At 46.4% G+C, this 20,058-nt stretch overlaps 1 protein-coding gene across 3 annotated transcripts in view; it reads left to right on the top strand.

Moving 5' to 3' along the window:
• Pced1b (PC-esterase domain containing 1B) overlaps positions 1 to 20,058 on the top strand; it is a 137,756-nt gene that overhangs the window by 18,850 nt on the left and 98,848 nt on the right. For all 3 annotated transcript variants that reach the window (XM_021183720.2, XM_021183719.2, XM_029469637.1), the window contains exons 2-3: positions 11,879 to 11,961; positions 14,380 to 14,445. The gene's annotated coding sequence lies outside the window, so the exon portion shown is untranslated. The remainder of the gene's footprint in view (positions 1 to 11,878; positions 11,962 to 14,379; positions 14,446 to 20,058) is intronic.

Here is a 20,058-nt window from a genome sequence, read left to right on the forward strand (position 1 = left end):
TTGTTTGTTTCATTGGATTCTTTTTATTTACATTTCAAATGTTATCCCCTTTCCAGATCTCCCCTCTAGAAACCCCCTGTCCCATCCCTCCTCCCCCTGCCTCTGTGAGGGTGCTCCCACCCCCCACCCCCACCTACCCACACCCACAGCCCCCCACACCCCCCACAGCCCCTCACAGCCCCCCTACTCACCCCCCCACACACATACACACCCATCTTCCAGCCCTGGCATTCCCCTACACCGGGCATCGAACCTGGACAGGACCAAGGGCCGCTCCTCCCACTGATGTCCAACAAGGCTAACATACCTGGCCAGAATCATGGGTCCCTCCATGTGTCCTCTTAGGTTGGTGGTCTAGTCCCTGGGAGCTCCGGGAGTGGGGGAACAGGATTTGGCCGGTTGAGACTGTCTAGCCTTATAATCTAATGTCCTAGTTTTGTTTCTTGGCTCTGATGAAATCAACTTCATGTAGAAAGAGTTTATTTTAGCGCAGAGCTCCAGGTCATCGTCTCTAGCGGGGAAGTCACGGGTGGCAGGGACTGGAAGCAGCTCTTCCCATCTGCAGTTGCACAGGGAAAGGATGCATGCATGCTTGCCTGCGCTCAGCCCACTCACTGCTCTTCAACCCAAGGCCCAGCCCACGAAATGCTACACCTGCATTTGAGTGATCTTTCACCTCAATTAACCAACTAAGAAAATTCTCACAGGCATGCCCACGGGCCACTTCCTCCTTGAGCCTCTCTTTCCAGAGGAGTCTAGGTTTTCTCACGTGACAGTTAATACTGTCACTCCACCACCTATCAAGGATCCCAGCCCTTTTGACGGTCACCCCAGGGGTCAGGGTTCCTGCAGATGGATTTGGGGAAAGCACAAACATTCAGACCATTACACAGACTTATACAATTCATTTGTACTCCTGATCTAATGCAAGATCTTTCAAGCCATTTATCCCTGTGAGGACTGGGTTCTCGGAGTGCCCCTTGCTTCTACAATATTCTATACTTCCAAGCGCGTTGCAATTACCATTTTGTTTGGACAACAGGTATAAATATCTATTTATCTGTGTTTTTTCCAGTGCTTTTCTAGTCCTTCTTGCAAGTCCCCCCCCACCCCGAGATTATTTATTTTTCTTCTGCTTTGAAGAACATCTTTTAGATTCTCCAAAAAAATTCTTACTCCCCATTCGTTTATGAAAGATGGCTTCTTGAGATACGGTCTAGCTAGCATCTACTTTCTTTGAGACATTAAAGTTGACAGTGTTGTCTTCTGGAATCCATTATGTCTGTTCATAACTGTAAATCTTAGTGTTGCTTCTTTGAAGATTGATGTCTCTTTTTTTGTTCTTTTGGCTAACTTCAGGACTTTTGCGAATTTTCTGGTTTGCATTGTTTTGACTATGATGTAGTTGCTTGCATTTTTCCAAGTGTTTATCTTATTTTTGGAATCTACATGGCGATGCCCTTGCCTTGTTTATTATCTCTGGTGTTTGGAACTCCAGTCACACGTGAATGTGAAATGTCCCACGTGGCTTGTCTCTGGCTGCTGTCTCTATTCTTTCGTGTCTTTTGCTTCCACGTGCTTTCTGCTGATGGAATCCCAGCCCTCAGACGCACACAGCTTGTGTCCAGCCTGCTGAATAACTGATTCGTGTCTTCATTTCAGATAATTTTCGAGATGCTTAGAGCCCTTGGATGACCATTTAATTTTTTCAAATCAATATCTCTAGAGAAAGCCCCCCTTTGTTAATTGTTTATATTCTTTATCATACTTATCACAAGTATTTTACCTTCCTCTTCTGGAAACGAAGTTTTAGCTCATGTGAGCTAGATAGCTAAGAAACTTGGGTTGTTTGGTTTTCTTTTTTCTTTTTTTTTTAATTTAACTTATTTTGTGAGGGGGGTGGGTGTGTGGTATGTGTCTGGTGTGTATGGTGTGGTGTTGTGTGTGTGTGTATGTGTTGTGTGTGTTGTATGTTGTGTGTGTGTGTGTGGTATGTGTGGTGTGTGGTGTTGTGGTATGTGTGTGTTATGTGTGGTGTGTGTGTGGTGTATATGGTGTGTGTGTGTGTATGTGTGTCTGGTATGTTTGTGTGTGTGTGGTGTATGGTGTGTGTGTATGTGTGGTGTGTATGTGTGTGTGGTGTGTGTGTGGTGTATGTGTTGTGTGTGTTGTATGTTGTGTGTGTGTGTGGTGTATGTGTGGTGTGTGGTGTTGTGGTATGTGTGTGTTATGTGTGGTGTGTGTGTGGTGTATATGGTGTGTGTGTGTGTATGTGTGTCTGGTATGTTTGTGTGTGTGTGGTGTATATGGTGTGTGTGTGTGTATGTGTGTCTGGTATGTTTGTGTGTGTGTGGTGTATGGTGTGTGTGTATGTGTGGTGTGTGTGTGTGTGTGTGTATGGTGTGTGTGTGGTGTATGTGTGGTGTATGTATTGTGTGTGTGTATGTGTGGTGTATGTGTTGTGTGTGGTGTATGGTGTGTGTGTGTGTGGTGTATGTGTGTGGTGTGATGTGTGTGTGTGTATGTGATGTGTGTGTGTGTGTGGTATGTGGTATGTGTGTGTGTGTGTGTGTCTGTGTAGCCATGCGTGTACCTTGGCAGTCACATGGAAGCCAGAGGAGCGTGTGTGGAGTCATCCTTCATCTTTCTGTGAGATCCAGAGATCAGACTGAAGTGCTTTACCTGATAAACCATCTCCATCGCCCCACAATAGTTTTCACCTTCCCTGCTTTCCTCCCTCCCTCCCTACCTCCCTCCCTCCTTCTTTCCTTGAAGAGAGGCCATTTTTAAATTTTCTAAGTTTCTCTTCTTTATGTGAATCTGGCTTTGCTTGCTTGTGTGTATGTGCACCTCGTGTGTATGTGCACCTGTGTGTATGTGCACCTTGTGTGTATGTGCACCTGTGTGTATGTGCACCTGTGTGTATGTGCACCTGTGTGTATGTGCACCTGTGTGTATGTGCACCTGTGTGTATGTGCACCTCGTGTGTATGTACACCTCGTGTGTATGTACACCTTGTGTGTATGTGCACCTGTGTGTATGTGCACCTGTGTGTATGTGCACCTTGTGTGTATGTGCACCTCGTGTGTATGTACACCTCGTGTGTATGTGCACCTGTGTGTATGTGCACCTCGTGTGTATGTACACCTCGTGTGTATGTGCACCTGTGTGTATGTGCACCTGTGTGTATGTACACCTCGTGTGTATGTACACCTCGTGTGTATGTGCACCTGTGTGTATGTGCACCTGTGTGCATGTGCACCTCGTGTGTATGTACACCTCGTGTGTATGTGCACCTGTGTGTATGTGCACCTGTGTGTATGTACACCTCATGTGTATGTACACCTCGTGTGTATGTGCACCTGTGTGTATGTGCACCTGTGTGCATGTACACCTCGTGTGTATGTGCACCTGTGTGTATGTGCACCTGTGTGTATGTGCACCTTGTGTGTATGTGCACCTTGTGTGTATGTGCACCTTGTGTGTATGTGCACCTTGTGTGTATGTGCACCTGTGTGTATGTGCACCTGTGTGTATGTGCACCTTGTGTGTATGTGCACCTGTGTGCATGTGCACCTGTGTGTATGTGCACCTGTGTGTATGTGCACCTTGTGTGTATGTGCACCTGTGTGCATGTGCTTGAGGAGGCCAGAAGGAGTCGGATCTCCTGGAAGTAGAGGTGGCTATGAAGCAGCTGATGTGGGTGCTGGAATTGAACCCATGGTCTCTGTAGGAGCCACCAGTGCTCTTATCTGCTGAGCCAACTCTCCAGCTCCTTAGAGCTTAGTTTCCTGTTGTGTGTGTCCCACAGCCTTACGCTTGACCATCACATCCCTGGTCAGGGTTGAGTGTGTGCTGCCTGTGTTTAACCTCACTGAGAGAGGATGCTCACAGAAGCAGGTCTCCTTTGGTACGGGCTGTTATTTTAGCAAGACCGTATCTCATGCTGGGCAACAGAAGCCGAGAGGGTCAGTGTAGCGGCGTCCCTGAGGTCTCAGCACATGACCTGTGTTCTCACTCCAGCCCCCTGAAAACCCATTTCTGTGTGGCTTCATAGCTCAGTATTAGTAGGGTCCTAGGACTGCCTCACTATTGATGAGAGACTGTATCCTGTATTGTGCACTGGTTAAACATGACGTGGAAATATAGACAGACCTTATTAAGTTAATTGGGCTAATTCGTTTCAACAATCGACTTATCTTTAAAGCTGTTATGTTTTATCTTTATAACTAAAGAATTTTATCTATATTAATTAGTCTATATCTATATTAATATATATATTCAGAGAACTTAATTCACCTGTATTTACTTGGCTTACCCTCTGTCTTGCTCTCTCTTCAATCATTGGACAGAGAGCCAGTCTTGTGTGTCTTGTCAATCTCTGAAGCTCTTTGCCCTGACACACTGTGGGCTTAGTCTGTGGGTCAGGCTGAATTGAGAAATCTGTTCTTGCTTTAAGAATGAGTATTTTAAATCAGACTTTGGGGGCTGTTGTTATAATCCAGGACTAAACCACTTGCCTAGCGTGCATGAGGCCCTAGATTTAATCCCCAAAATTAAAAAAGAAAAAAAAAAGCAGACTTTTTTCCAATGGGTATTGTAACCATTTCTAGTTTTACTGATTAGTCGTCTGTTTGGGATGATCTCTGCTTCTTAATGACTATTTTTGTTCATCCTACTGCATATTTTAGAAAATAAACTTGAAATCTACCTATTGTGTAATGGAGCTGTGAAGGAGAGAAGGCTCATCTCTTAAAAGCACAGACTGCACTTGTGCCAGACCCAAACTCTGTTACCACCCACAACTACCTGGAACTCCAGCCCCAGGGGGTTCCCTCTGGCCTCCAAGGCCACCTGAGCTCGGATGCACTCCCACATACCCAGAACTTACAAAGTTTATTTGAGATGAAATTTAGTTAAATACTACTAAAAAAAATAAACGTGTACATTTGTGCAAAATAGTTTTCGCAGTAAGGACAGGCAACCGTATCTGTTGCTTTGTAAAGTACTGAAACTACCCGCTCAAACACAAGACTTGCTAGGTTCTTGCCTTAGTTACTTACCTTCCTGTCGCTATGACAAAGGCACCTTGACATGGCGAGGAAAGGGCTTATTTGACTTACACTTCCCCATCACAGGCCATCATGGAGGGAAGCCAAACCAGGAGTATAAACAGGGCAGGCATCTGGAGACAGGAGCTGAAGTCGAGGCCAGGGACAGGGGCTGCTTCCTGGATTGCTCCCCACAGCTTGCTCAACCTGGTGTCTTATGCCTCCAAAGACCGTCTGTCCCAGGGTGCTGCTGCCCATAGTAAGCTGGGCCTTCCTATATCAATTATCATTCAAGAATCAAGAAAATGGTTCACAGGCTTGCCCACAGGGCATTCTGATGGTATTTTCTCAGTTGAATTTCCCTAGTTAGTATCAAGTGGACACAGAGGGGGGAAAAAAATCCAACCAGGAGAGTGGTATTTTACAGTTTCCGAAGAATGTTTGTATTCATTCCCTTGATTAGCTCCCATAACTTGATAGATGGGGAAAGAACACAGAGCACTGGAGGATCATGGGATCGAGGAGCTGACTCACCTTTGCACACCCTTGATGGTCAGAGTCAAACCTTGAACTCAAGTGTCCTGTGCTGCCTGGTTCAGTGGCCTACCTGTGTCCACTAAAACCGCCTCACAGAACTTGCACGTCTCTCGAGATGAATAAATGTATGGAAAAGACATCCGTCCAAGCACACAGCCTAATTACAATCTCCTGCATAGCTGATTTCTTTTCTTTCCTGTCCGATTTTAAATCACTAGATTTTAAACAACCAAGCGGATAAACATCTGCCGTAGGCAAACAGCGAGGAGCATTTCTGCAAGCTGGCCCGAAAGCCACCCAGGATGGAGAAGAGAAGGCGAGGCTTGGATTATGGTGTTGATTTTAGCCCTCCTGCTTGGTTTCTGTTTCTAGGTGCTGAACTGAACTCCGTATCCAGAGCCAGGAGTTATCATTGTTTATTTAAATGTATTAAGGCTCTGCTTGTAGACATTTTTAGGAAGGCTAGATTTCAGGAATATTTGGGCAGGTTCTAAGTATTTAAAATGCGGTTCTGTGGACAGCTCAAGAACTGCACACCAGACAGTGATTGGTAGAGAAGGCTTTGGGGAGTGGGCACAGGGCTGGGCTTGCCCAGGTTGTGATGTAGGTGGTGACAAAGGACTCTCAGTGGATTAGTTCACGAGTGGATGCAGACAGTCTGAGTCCAGGTCTCTGCCTCCTCCTTATGCCCATTAGCTGCTCTTAGCCACATCTGTAGAGGTGGCTGCTGTCCCTGTGACAGCAGCAGCAGCAGCTCTGTGTGTGTGTGTGTGTGTGTGTGTGTGTGTGTGTGTGTGTGTGTGCATGTGTGACATTTATAGTAGAAGAAGGGTGGAGAAACAGACACCAAATACAAATATCCATGCATATTCCAAAATATCATTCTACATTATGTACCATGGAAAACATAGTGTAGCTCTCTCCTGACCCAGTCCCATGCCACATGGTGAGGAAAGGGGGTACGTGGTCTGGGATAGTAGTTCATGTGTACTGGCACATCTGTGTGACCTTCTCTGCTTCCTTCTTTGAGAATTCCTGCCTTTCATAGTCTCAGAAAGTACAGACTCAGCAGTCCTGACCCACCTTTTCACACTGGGGTTAGACCTGTGGACATTCACCCTCAGAGTCTCTCAGGATTTTGAGGCAGGATATAAAGGCAAGGCCAGGCTGTGAATGCCTCGATGGCCCCGTGCTTAGGGAGTTGCTAAGGTTAGCATCCGAGCAAGCCAGAGTCGTAGCATTTCTCCCTTATAACTAGAGGAAGTCAAAGTTTATGGAGAGAAGAAATCTGGCATGTTTTTAAAGAACAAAACTGTCTGGTCAAGAACCAAAGACAGTAACTGAATCAGAATGCAGTTTGAGTGTGAGGGACCTTTGTCTCCCATCTCAGGTGGCCACAGAGCTGGGCTGGACTTTGCTTCTTCTCTGTGGGACTCTGCGAACTCATTGGCTTTATCATCACAGTAAATTCATTGCTTCAACTTCAGTTACTTAGAACTAGATTTGATTCCTAGCAACCAGCAGCCTCTGGTTAAGGGACAGTCCCTTCTCCTGGCCACCCAGGGCTGTTGGCCCAGCACTGTCTCCTGACAGGAAAGAGAACTGCTCTTACAGGCTGTTCTCTGGCCTCCCAGGAGCCTTCCACAGGAGCAGAGTGTGGGAAGGCCACACACAACACTGACAGCCACGTGTTCTTGTTTACTGTTTGAGCAGCCAGCCCCATATCCTGCCAGAAAAGGCTGCTTCCCATCCCGCTTGAACCCACCCGTTCTCCACTCTCCACACTGCATGCCATACAGACTCCTCTGGGAATGCCATGGAAACACCAATGAGGACCAGTGTCTGTCATGGACTTTGCACCTTAATATGACAGCTACGAGGTGGATGCCTGCCATCCGTACAGTGTAATCTGACTGCTTGTGTGCACCTCTGAGCCTGATGTTCAGGAACATGCCTGTCACCTTTGCCACACTTTCTGGACTGTCATCTGCCCTTGAACATTGAGTCCTATTAGAACCTGCTTAAGGTGCATCAGGGAGACAGGAAATCATTATTGGTTTTTCCTTGGACAAAAAGGAGGGAGGGAGGGAAGGAGAGAGGGAGGGAGGGAGGGAAATGGAAAACCTGGCATTGGCTCAACCTCATGCACAAAGTGTTGATTAAGGAAGCCATTGTCAGCCATTGGAAAGGCCCGTTTGAGCCAGCGTTACCTGCCTTCTGGCTACTGGAGCGCCTCAGGCCAGAATCCATCCTAAGCCAGTCATAGAGGCTTTCCAGTGAAAAAACAGCAGCACCAGGCACATCAGCATTGGTGCAGATTTAAGCATATTAACACAGTGGTCCTGAAGGTCGGTCATGTGCAGGGTGTTACATTCACTGGGATCAGTCCATTTGCACAAATTCCACCCAAGAGCAACATGGGGAGGGGCGTACAATTTAAAAGACTCATGAAGAGAACATCAATAGAAATGAAGGACTATTCCAAACATACCGTTTTAAGGGTAAGAATGGCTCAGTGGGTGAGGTCACTTGCCTGAGAACTCTAGTGCTATCCCTGAATCTACAAGGTGGGAGAAGAAAACTGACCCTGGCAGATTTTCCCGACTTCCGTAATGCATGCTGTGACACAGACCCTTGTGCACACACATATAAATAAACATATCTTAAAATGCTTAAAGCGCTGTTTAGAAACATTTCCATTGATAAAGAACTGCTTCTTCTGGCAGACTATTAGTACCCTTTTATTTCTATTTCCTGTATCGTTAGAAGCGAGAGAAATATTCCGAACACTTGGAAGCTCACACAGAAGGAGAAGAAAATGATGGTTTTGGCACGGTTTGTTCTCTACCATATTATGTCCTTGTCTTTTCTGGTACAATAGTAAGATTTATTTTCTAAACATTCCAGCTTTGCAGAATGAGTCACCGTGGATGTCGGGAACCAGATGAGTCATCCATCTATCCATCCTTCCTTCCTTCCTTTCCTTCTATCCATCCTTCTATCCACACACCCATCCACCCATCCTTCTTCCTTTCTTCCATCACCTATCTAGCCATCCTTTCTTTGTTTTCATCTGTCTATCCATTCATCCTTCCATCCATCCATCCATCCATCCATCCATCTATCCATCCTTTCTTCCATACATATATCCATTCATCATTCCTTTCTTCCTTCCTTTCTTCCATCCATTCATCTACCCTCCCATATATCTACTCATTCATCCATCCATCCATCCATCCATCCATCCATCTATCTATTCATCCTTCCTTCCATCTATCTATCCATCCATCCATCTATCCATCCATCTATCCATCCTTTCTTTCTTCCATCCATCAATCCATATATCCATCCATCTACCCTTCCATATATCTACCCATTCATTCATCCTTCCATCCATCCTTCCTTCCATCTATCCATCCATCCTCTTCCATCCATCATCCATCCATCTTTCTTCCTTCAACCATGGTCCTTATTTTCCTTTTTTTCTTTCATACACCCATCATTATATTAGAAAGGACACCAGGCAGTCTTCTATTTAAAACACCTTCACTTCAGTTATTTGGTTTGGGAGTAATACAGTGCAGTGGCTATTAACCTTGTCATGGCTCGGATCCTATGAAAAGTATTGATTTGCAAAGTTGAGTCATGCCCAGTCTAGCACCGCGTCAGTCAAGTGCTTTCCAAATGGGAGATAAGCTTAGAAGGGAGGGTAGGAGAGAGCACATGTAGGATGCACCAATGAATCTCTTTCCTCTTTGCTTGGTGTTTAAGTAAACGTTGGCTTTAAACGTTGTTTGACCATTTTGTTTCAGATAAGGAGACTCTTAAATATAGCTGTCTAGGATGTTTTATTTATTATGTTAATTTGAGGGCACAATAGCTTATGCGTATTCTTTTCCAGGGAAATACGTATAGGTGGTAGAGGAAAATTACTACTGGGAGCTGGGCTGTGATTGGCTGAGGTTGGCACCTAGGCCTGGGCCCTGGCTGTAGATGCAGGAACTGATGCTGGCCACGGGGATGGTGCCAGTGTGTGGAGCAGCTGTCACTGATGAGGAGCTCTTGTGATTCAGCTTTCCTTTCAGGAAAAAGGTTCCTCCAGGGCTTCGGAGCTCACTTTAATTCTTGGTGAATGACTCTGTGACTTATTTGATGAAAGATAAGCAACACACACACACACACACACACACACACACACACATCCCAGCCATGATGCATGGAACAGCCCATAGCTTAGAAGGTATTGTATATCCAGTGCAGCCATCATGACCCCCCTTCCCATGACTTCCTCCATCCTGACTGTGTCAATAGAGGAAGCTGTGGATTGAATGGAAATTTGAGTCTATTACTCATTATTCCCAAAAGGAAAACTCATAGAAAATATTTGTCTCTTCCTTCTAAAGTACCCTAGTATTGATTCCCACGTAGTTTCCCTGCAGTTAAAGCTGTCTTTCCAATTCATCCTTTGACCACACACCTGCTCATACACGACTAGCCCAGTGGCCTATCAAAATAACATTTTGCATCAGTAGCTTTGAATACTTGAAATCAGTTCAATGCCTGGAAAGCTCTAATGAGCATGACTCCGTGTGGAGGTCTCCAGAGAGGATGCATCCAAAAGGGCCTTTGACCGTTGCCTCCACCCCGCCCCCACCCCAACACTGTATGAGAAAGTTCTCCAATCCACACACACTGAAAGCTTAGAAAGACTCTGATGTCAGGGGATAACCGGTTTCCTTTTAAGGTCAACATATTACATTTATTAGGTCGAACCATAAAATTGTCAGTTTGGGTAAGAAATAATTGACTCCTGGCAGCTTCCCATGGTTCACGATGAAGAGCATTGGTGTTGAAATCTTGCCTGAACTCCACAGCCATGAACTGTGGGGTGTCAGGCCAATTCGTTAAGAGCCAAGCCTTGGTTTGTGAAATGAGAATAACACATGCTGTGTGGGGATTGGTAGGAAGGTTATCAATTATATAGAAATACCGGGCCTGGGAGTATTAGATATTCAAGAAATAGTTAATAACAGCGTACTGTTGCCGACCTAAAATAACGCAGAGCTCCCTTGCTTTTCCTCTGGCCATTTCTGCATATACGGCAAAGATGATGGTTGCTATGGTTGCTATGGAGAAGTGGGAAATGTTTGTTTGGAAAGCACAATTTAAAAAAAAACAAAAAACCCAAGGCTTTGAAGGCCTGCCATCCCTGTATTCACTGGTATGTCCTAGTAAGGTCACAGTTAAAGTCTGACATACTCAGTGAAGGGTCTAAATAGGAAATGAACTGAAGCAAACCAAGAACAGATTAAAAAAAAAAAAAAAGGAAAGTACTGAGCAAATGTTCTGGACTTTTGGCACAGAGATTGGACTGACTGGATCCCTACGATTCTTTGAGTTATTAATCGTGGCTCGATCTGCTATATTTTGAGTATAGACACACACACACATTTGTATGTTGTCTCACTGTATCGGTGTATGAAGACTTTCAAGACTTGATGGTCTTTGGGAAGAAATGTGTTATTCTAGGAGAGAACAGGGTGAAGAAGGTGCCACTCTGTCATCTGAGGCACGCCTACCAGGGTGTGCTCATTAAGGGCTCTGGGGAAGGCGGGTACTAATGCAACACCTGGAACAGGGCTCCATCTGCTTGGCCAGAAGCTGTGATAAGGTCCCGGGTTGTGTAGCAGTAGTAATTCGAAGCTATTTGTGACCATTGTAACAGCGAAGGTCTATATTAGAAGGCTGTGTTTACATGCGGTGCGGCAGCAGTGAGTCTATGAATCATTGCCATGGTAATGTTTGGTCAGACTAATAGGCCAAGTCAGGGAAATCCAAGCCATTAGCGTGGATGCTGTGAATAGCACATCTCCCAGTTAGCTCTACCTCGCTGCAGTTCTTCTGCCTCGGGAGATCTAACTGACCCCCACACCCTGCCAAGCGGCGTCCCTACCCTGTCCCTCTGTCCACCGTGCGAGCGACATTATAGCCCCTCCACACCAAACATCAGGTGTGCATAATTAAGAGCTCGTACCCTTAGCACGTGTTTATTGCCTCATGGCTGTTGCTCCATTATGCGACTCCAATTAGTGACCCTGATGACTCCTGCAGATCATGATCAGTAAAGCCCTTTCATTTGTCCGTTTAAAGGGACTTGAGGTTTTAGTTAATTATCACTTCCTGGCAGCCTGAAGGTCGGACTATTTCCTTTTGTTTCATTCTGCAGTTAATCCCCTCATTAAGGGTGATAGAAAATGAATAATTAAATGTGTGCCATTTTCATATTTCAGGTAATGAGAGGCCCTCAGATCCCAGAGGACACCCTACAAGAAGAAGTCAGGATCGTGCTGAAGACCCAGTCTCCAGCAAACATGTGAGTTTCAGTTTAGCCTCTTACGGTGAGAACGCATCCGCTAACATATTTTGCTTAAACTAAGACCACACGATAACGCTGCTTTACACCTGGCTCTGACTCTCAGAGACCCAGCAAAAACAACTTGAACCGAGGGTTTATTTGTATTGTAGTTTCAGAGAGGCCTCCGTCCGTCTTGGCAGGAGAGGTGGGTTAGCTCAAGCGTGAAGCAGACTTCACGTCGTGCTAGGCTAGGAAGCAGAAACAAGTAGACTTCAGCCAGAAGTGAGTGAGTATACCTTCAATGGCCTGTCCTGGGGATCTGTTCTTGCCCTCTAGGCCCCATCTCCTAAAGTGGTTCACATCCCTTTAGGGGTCCAACAACGCTTTCACAGGGATTGCATATCAGATATCCGGCCTATCAGATAAGGAAAATACATTATGATTTATAACAGTAGCAAACCTACAGTTATGATGTAACAATGAATATAATTTGATGGTTGGGGGTCACCACAGCATGAAGAACTGTGTTAAAGGGTCACAACATCTGGAGAGGTTGAGAGACACTGTCTTAAAGGTTCCATGGTCTTCAAAATAGAACCAAAAATTGGATAATATGAACTGAAAATATGAGCTGTCTTAGGGTTTTCCTGCTGTGGACAGACACCAAGACCAAGCAAGTCTTATAAGGACAACATTAAGTTGGGGCTGGCTTACAGGTTCAGTGGTTCAGTCCATTATCATCAAGGCAGGAGCATGGCAGCCTCCAGGCAGGCATGGTGCAGGAGGAGCTGAGAGTTCTCCATCTTGTTCCAAAGGCAAACAGAAGCTGTTTTCCAAGCAGCGAAGACGAGGGTCTTAAAGCCCACGCCCACAGTGACAGGCCACACCTCCTAATAGTGTACTCCCTGGGCCAAGCATATTCAAACCATCACATGAGCCTTGTGTGGGGGCATTGTGTATTTAAACCATAAGAGCAGTGAACATTTGACATACCTGTTCTCTCAGAGCATGGGAACATGCATATATGCAGAGGTGCCATCAAGTGGTGCAGAGTGAATGAACCGTGCCTAACACAGTCGGTGATCGGCTCATGCCACCTAATAGCTTCACGATGATGATGCAGACCAATGAACTGAGCAGTGTGGATGCCAGCCTCAGACAAGTGTCCACTCGCAGGGCGTTCAATTTTCCTTTGATTCACTGGGCTAAAGGCTAAGGGTGAATTATCTTAGGCCCCCGGATAAAAACCCAGATCTCTACAGTGTTAGGAAATCCAACCTTCTACCAAACCTTTCAATTACAATAAAAGGTTGAAGCTACAGAAAATAAAAAGAGGGCAGATGTGACCCTCACAAGGCCACCTTGTGGAGGGGAGACAGAGCCACCCACATCAGACTCCAGGGCATGATCAGAATCTCTGCCAGACTCTATCCATCACCGAATCCCTCCTTTAACTTTTCCTTGTTACAAGAAGCCCACTCAGCCTAGACCACCCCAGGACTATTTTGCAGGGACCAGTTGGGTCAGGCCCTACCTCTCTGACTCCTGCCTCATCTAACATTTTTTTGAGGGTCCTTAAGCTCGTTCCAACTAGCAGGGTACTCAGCCTTGCTGAGAAAGCCCTGTCCTATTTCCGCGCAGAAACACCACCGTGTCTTAGTAGTTCCTCCCTTTTGCTGAGCGAAGACGTGGAACCTTCTCTAAAGGAAAGAACAGGTCAGGAAACGGAAGGGTGCTTTAGTAAGGAAGCTATATATCCGGGTCTGGAATATGGCGCAGAAACTGGCTCCAGTCAGGAGTGATGGTGGCTAGGAGCGCTCTGATTGGCCAGCGGAAAGAGGACTAGGAATTGGACCATGGTCTTGGGATTTTTCCTCATGTCAGTCATTATAGATGGTAGAGAGCAAAAGCAGAATTTCTAAAAGAAAAACAAACCTTAGTGCACAGTGCCATGGTTACAAGAGTGGCTGAAGTAATTTAACAGGAAGAAGACAGTAGCAAGGCCATGGTAGCGCAGTGAGGCGCGTTGGAGTAGGTCATTGGTTATATGGAAAACCGTGGCCATTTCCGCTCAGAGCTGAGCCTCAGATTTTGCTGTGTCATTCATTATTTTACTCAAAATGCTCAGCCTTAGACTTCTGTAGGGAAAACAGCGTCTAGAAACTGTTCCTGCAAGAATGAGTGTCAGAGAGGAAGAGAGCAGCAGTGACCGGAAGGGGCCCAAACGCTGGTGCCTTTCGGATGCTTGCACACACGGGCGGGTCTCATAGCGACCTCACGTCCTCAGCCGTGGGTGGAAACGTTTCTAGTCTCTGGAAAGCATTGCGTGGTGGAAAAGTTGGAAAATTGTATGATTTTTTCAGTTGAACAGTGTATGTCTATCACTGTCAGAGAGCCAAACCCAGACAACTTCTATTTCACTGTATCATGTTTCAGAGGAATGAACAGGACGGTCGCATAAAGCCTCCACCCAGAGCCTCGGGTTTGATTCTCGGCTAGAAGGTAAGAACTTGCACTCTCAAGAGCCCTGGATGACGGATGGCTGAAATGAAATAGGAGAGATGACGTAAAACACTTTTAAAATGGGGGTGGGGGTGGGGGCGCGTTCATTGCATCTCTCCTGTTGCAAACATTACATTTCCGTTCGTAGAATTAGCTGGCTGTGATGTAAGCCTCCTATCGATGATGTCTTTGAAGACCCAAGGGCGTGAGTGGCCCAGAGGGAAGGAAAGAGGTGCCTGTGGGAAAGAGTAGAACTCAGGCAGCCCCAACGCCCAGCTTGTGCTACTAAGGGTTGGGCGAATCCCATGCAGAAGCGTCAGCAAATGCCTCTCTCTGGCTCACCATGCAGAGACAGGGAGCCTACATCCAGGGAGGCCAGCAGTCCCCACCCCCAGGAATCCCTTCTCTGTCTTTGAGGGAGCTCCTCTGCCAGCGCACCCATGAGCCTCCATTCTGTTCTCCCTGCTACCGCAGTTTTGTGTGTTGAAGGCCTGGCTCCGTGGCTAGTGATGGTATTTTGTCAGGTTCTGGAAGCTTAAGAGGTAAGGCTGAGCTGTAGGGAATAGGTCACTGGGATTATAGCTTACCTTGTGCCTTGCCTCTCTTGTCTCTCTTGTCTGTTTCTCTGTCTCTTCCTCTACCCCACCCCCACCCCGACCCTCCTCTTCCCTCTCCGTGGCCACCATTAGGTAAGCAACCTTGATCTATCCTACCATTACGCTGTGATGAGACTGTGAGTGCAAATAAATATTTTCTCCTTTAGATAGTTTCTCTTGGGCATTTGCACAGCAACAGAAGACTGTGGGACACACCCCTCCATACAGTTCTCCCTCTCTGCCCACATAAAGCTGTAAGAGAAGAGAATCCATTCTGTAAAGATACAGCCCTTTCCTGCTCTGTCACACTCGCTTCTTCTCAGTCACTGCCTTTGACCCATGAGAAACAGCCTGTCTCTACTTCAGGCAAACATCTAGGCCCTGCTTTGTGCGCCTGTCCCCAGGCAGCAGCCTTCTCCCTGTGGCATCCCCCATACTGAGGAAGGAGGCCCCAGAACCCACCCTCTCTCCTGCAGATTCTCCTCCTGCCACTTCAGAGGCCTGGCCTGTTGAGGACACAGGAAGTTGTCAGGACACACTGACAGAAGCTGACAGATGTCCTGTAAAACGTGCACAAAGCAAGGACTTGTGCAACTGAGTCTCCTAGAGGTGGAGGGTTTTAGCAGAAGCCAGAAAGTACTCACGCAGCGCGATTCTCATTAGACCCCTGTTTCATTAAGCACAGGCCGCTTAAGAGATCTGTCTGGGTGTCTGGCCTGACGGTCTTTCCATCTTGAAATTGGATCAAACAAATGCGTTGGTGGGTAGTAAGTCTCCCAAGCTTGGTTCTGCCCTTCATGCAGTATTCATGCTGACTCTTCCTGCAAACACTCAGCGCTTTAGAATTAGCTAGACACAGTTCATTTTATGACATCTTCAGTTTTTAGTGCTTGGCCATCAGCCTCATGCTTTGAAATCGCCGGTTCTCCGAGCGCATTCCCTGGACGGCCGTTAGCAGTGAGGCCGGTCGGAGCTTCCAACTTCCTGATTTCGTTTTTCTTCCTCACGGTGTTTCTTAATTTATGGTTCTAGCCTCACAGTCTCCCAGTGCTCACTTTTACTGGGTTTTGCATTGAGACGAAAGGTGGTTCTTTTTCCAGTGACTTGAAAGGATATGGTGGATTCCAGCATTGTGATGGATGCTGAACAAATCCTGGGAAGTAGAATTATAATATGTTTTTCATTCTCTACTACCTACCACCCCTCCTCTTGAGCCTGGGACTCGTGTATATATAGTACACACTATGTAGTACACAGCACATAGTACATTGTATGTAGTACAGTAGTACACAGTACATAGTACACAGTGCACAGTACAGAGTACATAGTACACAGTGCACAGTACATAGTACACAGTGCACAGTACATAGTACACAGTACATAGTACATTGTATGTAGTACAGTAGTACACAGTACACAGTGCACAGTACATAGTACACAGTACACAGTACATAGTACACAGTATATAGTACATGGTATGTTGTACCTTGTACTTAGTACATTATACATAGTACACAGTACCCAGTACATAGTACATTGTACATAGTACATGGTATGTTGTACCTTGTACTTAGTACATTGTACATAGTACACAGTACACAGTACTTAGTACATTGTACATAGTATATATGGCCTTGAGATTCGGGTCCTCCTGCCTCTACCACTTGAGCACTGGAATTCCCAGCGTGAGCCAGCTGCACTTGTTTAATGCAGTGCTGCGGATAGAAACCACGGTTCTGCACTTGCCAGGCAACAAGCACTGTAGCAACAAGCTACACCCTAGCCCCACTTCTCCCTGGTTTCCATGGTAACAAAGACCACCTCAGTTATCAGAGAAGGTCACATTGTCCAGAAGAAGCCAGTTTGACTCCTTCTCCAGAATTTCCCTACCAGGCCTGAGAGGTTGCTCACTGTGCGATAGACAAGTTAAAAGTCCAGCCTGCTGTTGCTAGGATGACCCTCTTTCTCCAACTCCTCAACTCAGAACAAAGCAATAGGCAGAGAGAGGCAGAGATGAGAGGCCAGTACGGAGACTCCCAAAGCAGACGGTCCAGCCTCAGGCGTCCCCAGGACCAGTCCTCTGTGGCTTTTTCTGCGGATGGGTATAGGAGACTTTAAATTCTTATACCCACTGTAGCGACTTTGAGTCATTGCCGTTATTTGCTAATGGCAACTCTATGTTGACGCAGAAATCGAGCATGTGAGTATAAATGTTTCTCATGATAGAGAAGTTACCAGTGGCAGAGCTGCTTAGAAAATCCTTACACGGAATCCGCCAAGGCTCTTGTTTTCCTGGTTGATCTCCTTGAGACAATTCTTAGTGATACCTTGCACCCTGAGTCTCTGTTTGAATTTAGGGACGGGAAGTAACAGCCTTCCTATTTTTCATTATCAACTCGTGCTAATTAATGAAAGGCTCTAGCATTCTGATTGATTGATGCTCGGCTCCTGGGTCACTTGTTAAGATGCAGCTGTGACTGGATCAAGAGGCTGGAATCTTGGTGGGGTCAGGCTTACCCGCCTCTGTGGGCTACCATGTTGCCTTTCCAGACTGGTCCGTGGCACAGGGCCATGATACACTCTGCCGGAAGTGAGAGGAGGCTCTCTCCCCTTCTGCAGCTCCTCTGATAGAAGGCAGCCGGAAAGGCCCACATTTATAAGGGCAAACTGAGGTGAACTTGTTCAGGGTTTTCTCAGTTCTCAGAAGAATCAGAAGACACTGAGCCAAATCCAGAGCACGGGGGAAGATAACAAAGTAATGGGCAAAGCAGCTTAAGGAAGGGAGGTTGTTTTGGTTGGGTTGGTTTGAGGGTGCACCCATCCCGGTGGGGAAGCCATGAGGGCAAGGGCTTGGGGCAGCTGGTCATGATGCAGCCACGCTCTGACGAGAGAGATGCTGATGCTCCTTTGGCGTTCCCCATTTTATCCAGTCAAGGACCGCAGCCCACGGGATGGAATGGTGCTGGCCATGTTTAGGATGGGCCTTCCCACCTCAGTTAACCTAGTCAGCCTGCTCCCCCGTCTATATGGCCAGAGGCTCCTCTCTTAAGTGATGCTGGATCCTGTCAAGTTGACAGTTGTTATTAACTATTACAGAGGGCCCCCGACGTAAGCCCAGTGTCTGCTGGATCCTGGTAGACGGGATCCCTGGGGGCAGGGCCTTCTCTCTCCAATGATGTGCGCCACGGTTAGCACGAGGCCCAACATGCAGATAGGCAGACAGTGACCTGGCAGAGCAGGATGAAATGCCTCCAAACAGAAAGGAGCGAGGCCGTGGGATTCAGCCTAGTGCTGGAGTTCCCTGACCTGGGCTACCCTCCAGCCCTTAGGCAAGTTCCCAGACATCTGTTTAGGGTCAGTCTCCTAGGAGGGGAAACTGTTAAAAAAAAAAAAACTGTATTTTCACTCTGAAGACCTCACTCTTCAATACAAAAGATACTCTCAAACAAGAAAAAGCAGGACCCTTTCTGTTGCAGGCCCCCAGAGTGTACTCAGGAAAGCCATTTAACCTCCCCCAAATCTCAGTTACCTAGATGTAAAATGAAAACAAGAATAATAATCACCGTCTAGGGTTGTTTGAGGACAGCGTCAGTATGAGAAAATGAGACACTGCTTGGACAGTGAGCATTCAGAACGTGGTGATGTTTAGCAACCAAGCTGGCCAGGTCCTGGCTACCAGGAGTGGGGTGGGGTGGGGTAGGTAAGCTTCGTGGTCTCCAACTTGAGAACCGTGGAGTCTGCTATTGGAGAAGGGTCTGGAGAAGGGCAAGGGCAGATGGCAAGGGAAGCAGCTCAGGTCCTGCTGGGCTCCCCAGAACTGATGTGGGAACTGTGTGCGTCCTGAACAAGGACCTAGCTCTGTTGATTTAGCAGTTTCACGGGGAAAGTCAGTTGTAAGGGGGGTGAAGGGGAAGAATGTTATCTATCAACTTCCTCTCCCAGAATCCTTTGTACCTACACATTCCTGATGCTGAAACAACGCAGTCCCCCAGTGTACCCCAGATCATCCTTTCTCCCATCTTTGTTTAGCTGGATGATCAGTATTCTACTTTCTGTTAATCCAATGAGTTGTAGTTTGTTTCCCATTTCCCCCATCTCCGTTGAGATTAAACATCTTCTCCTGCGTTTATCACCCAGTCGCGTGTTCTCTTGGGATTCTGTTACTTTAAAAAACGGAATCACTTTAAGAGTTGGCTCAGGACCCCATGCTCATCATGGCCGTTCACCATTTCCTTTAGTTTCCTTTAAACTTCACATTAGTTAGTTAAGTTAGTTAGTTGGTTAGTTAGTTCATCTGTTTAACTTTACAGCTGTGCAGTGTCTCTCGGCACACACACACACACACACACACACACACACACACACACCTTTAGTCTGTCTTTTTTCGGAAGATCCCCTACATTAGATGGAACTCTTTCATCTTTTGGATTCATCTCGACTCAAATCTAGAAATAAAATTTAAGCTTTATCATTTGCCATTCACCTCAGCTCAAGCTTGCTCCGGCTCCAGTGAGATCACCCACAGCACAGCACGTAACACGCTTCTGCTCTGCCTAAAGGGCAGCCAGCACGTGTGGCCGGCTTTTGAAGAAGGAAAGAACATTCCAAGATGTTGAGAAGGTTCAATTTAGAATTCTAGAAATCCCTGCTGCTGCGTGCTTCCACCGGCCACTCTGCCACTGTCGGCCAGTTGTCTGTCTTTTCGTTCTTCGTGGATGGGGACAGGGAAGCGACTGGACCATGTCAGTGATGGCCCCTAGCGACACATTGGAAATACTTGTAAAACACTTTAAAGATGATTTTAAATTTTCTTTAGGGGGAAAAAAAGGCAACTCAAGTCTGCTAAATCAAAGTGCCTTGGAGTTAGGAATTAAATAGTGATACTTAAAAAAAAAAAAAAACTTCACAGATGGGCCTCATGTGCAGGAGGAACGGGCCTTGCTGCGTGCGATGGTCTTTGACATTCCTAACAATCAACACTAAGATTCTAACATCTGTTAGAATCTGGGCAGTAGAT

Source organism: Mus caroli, chromosome 15, assembly GCF_900094665.2.
Source record: "Mus caroli chromosome 15, CAROLI_EIJ_v1.1, whole genome shotgun sequence".
NCBI lineage: Eukaryota > Metazoa > Chordata > Mammalia > Rodentia > Muridae > Mus > Mus caroli.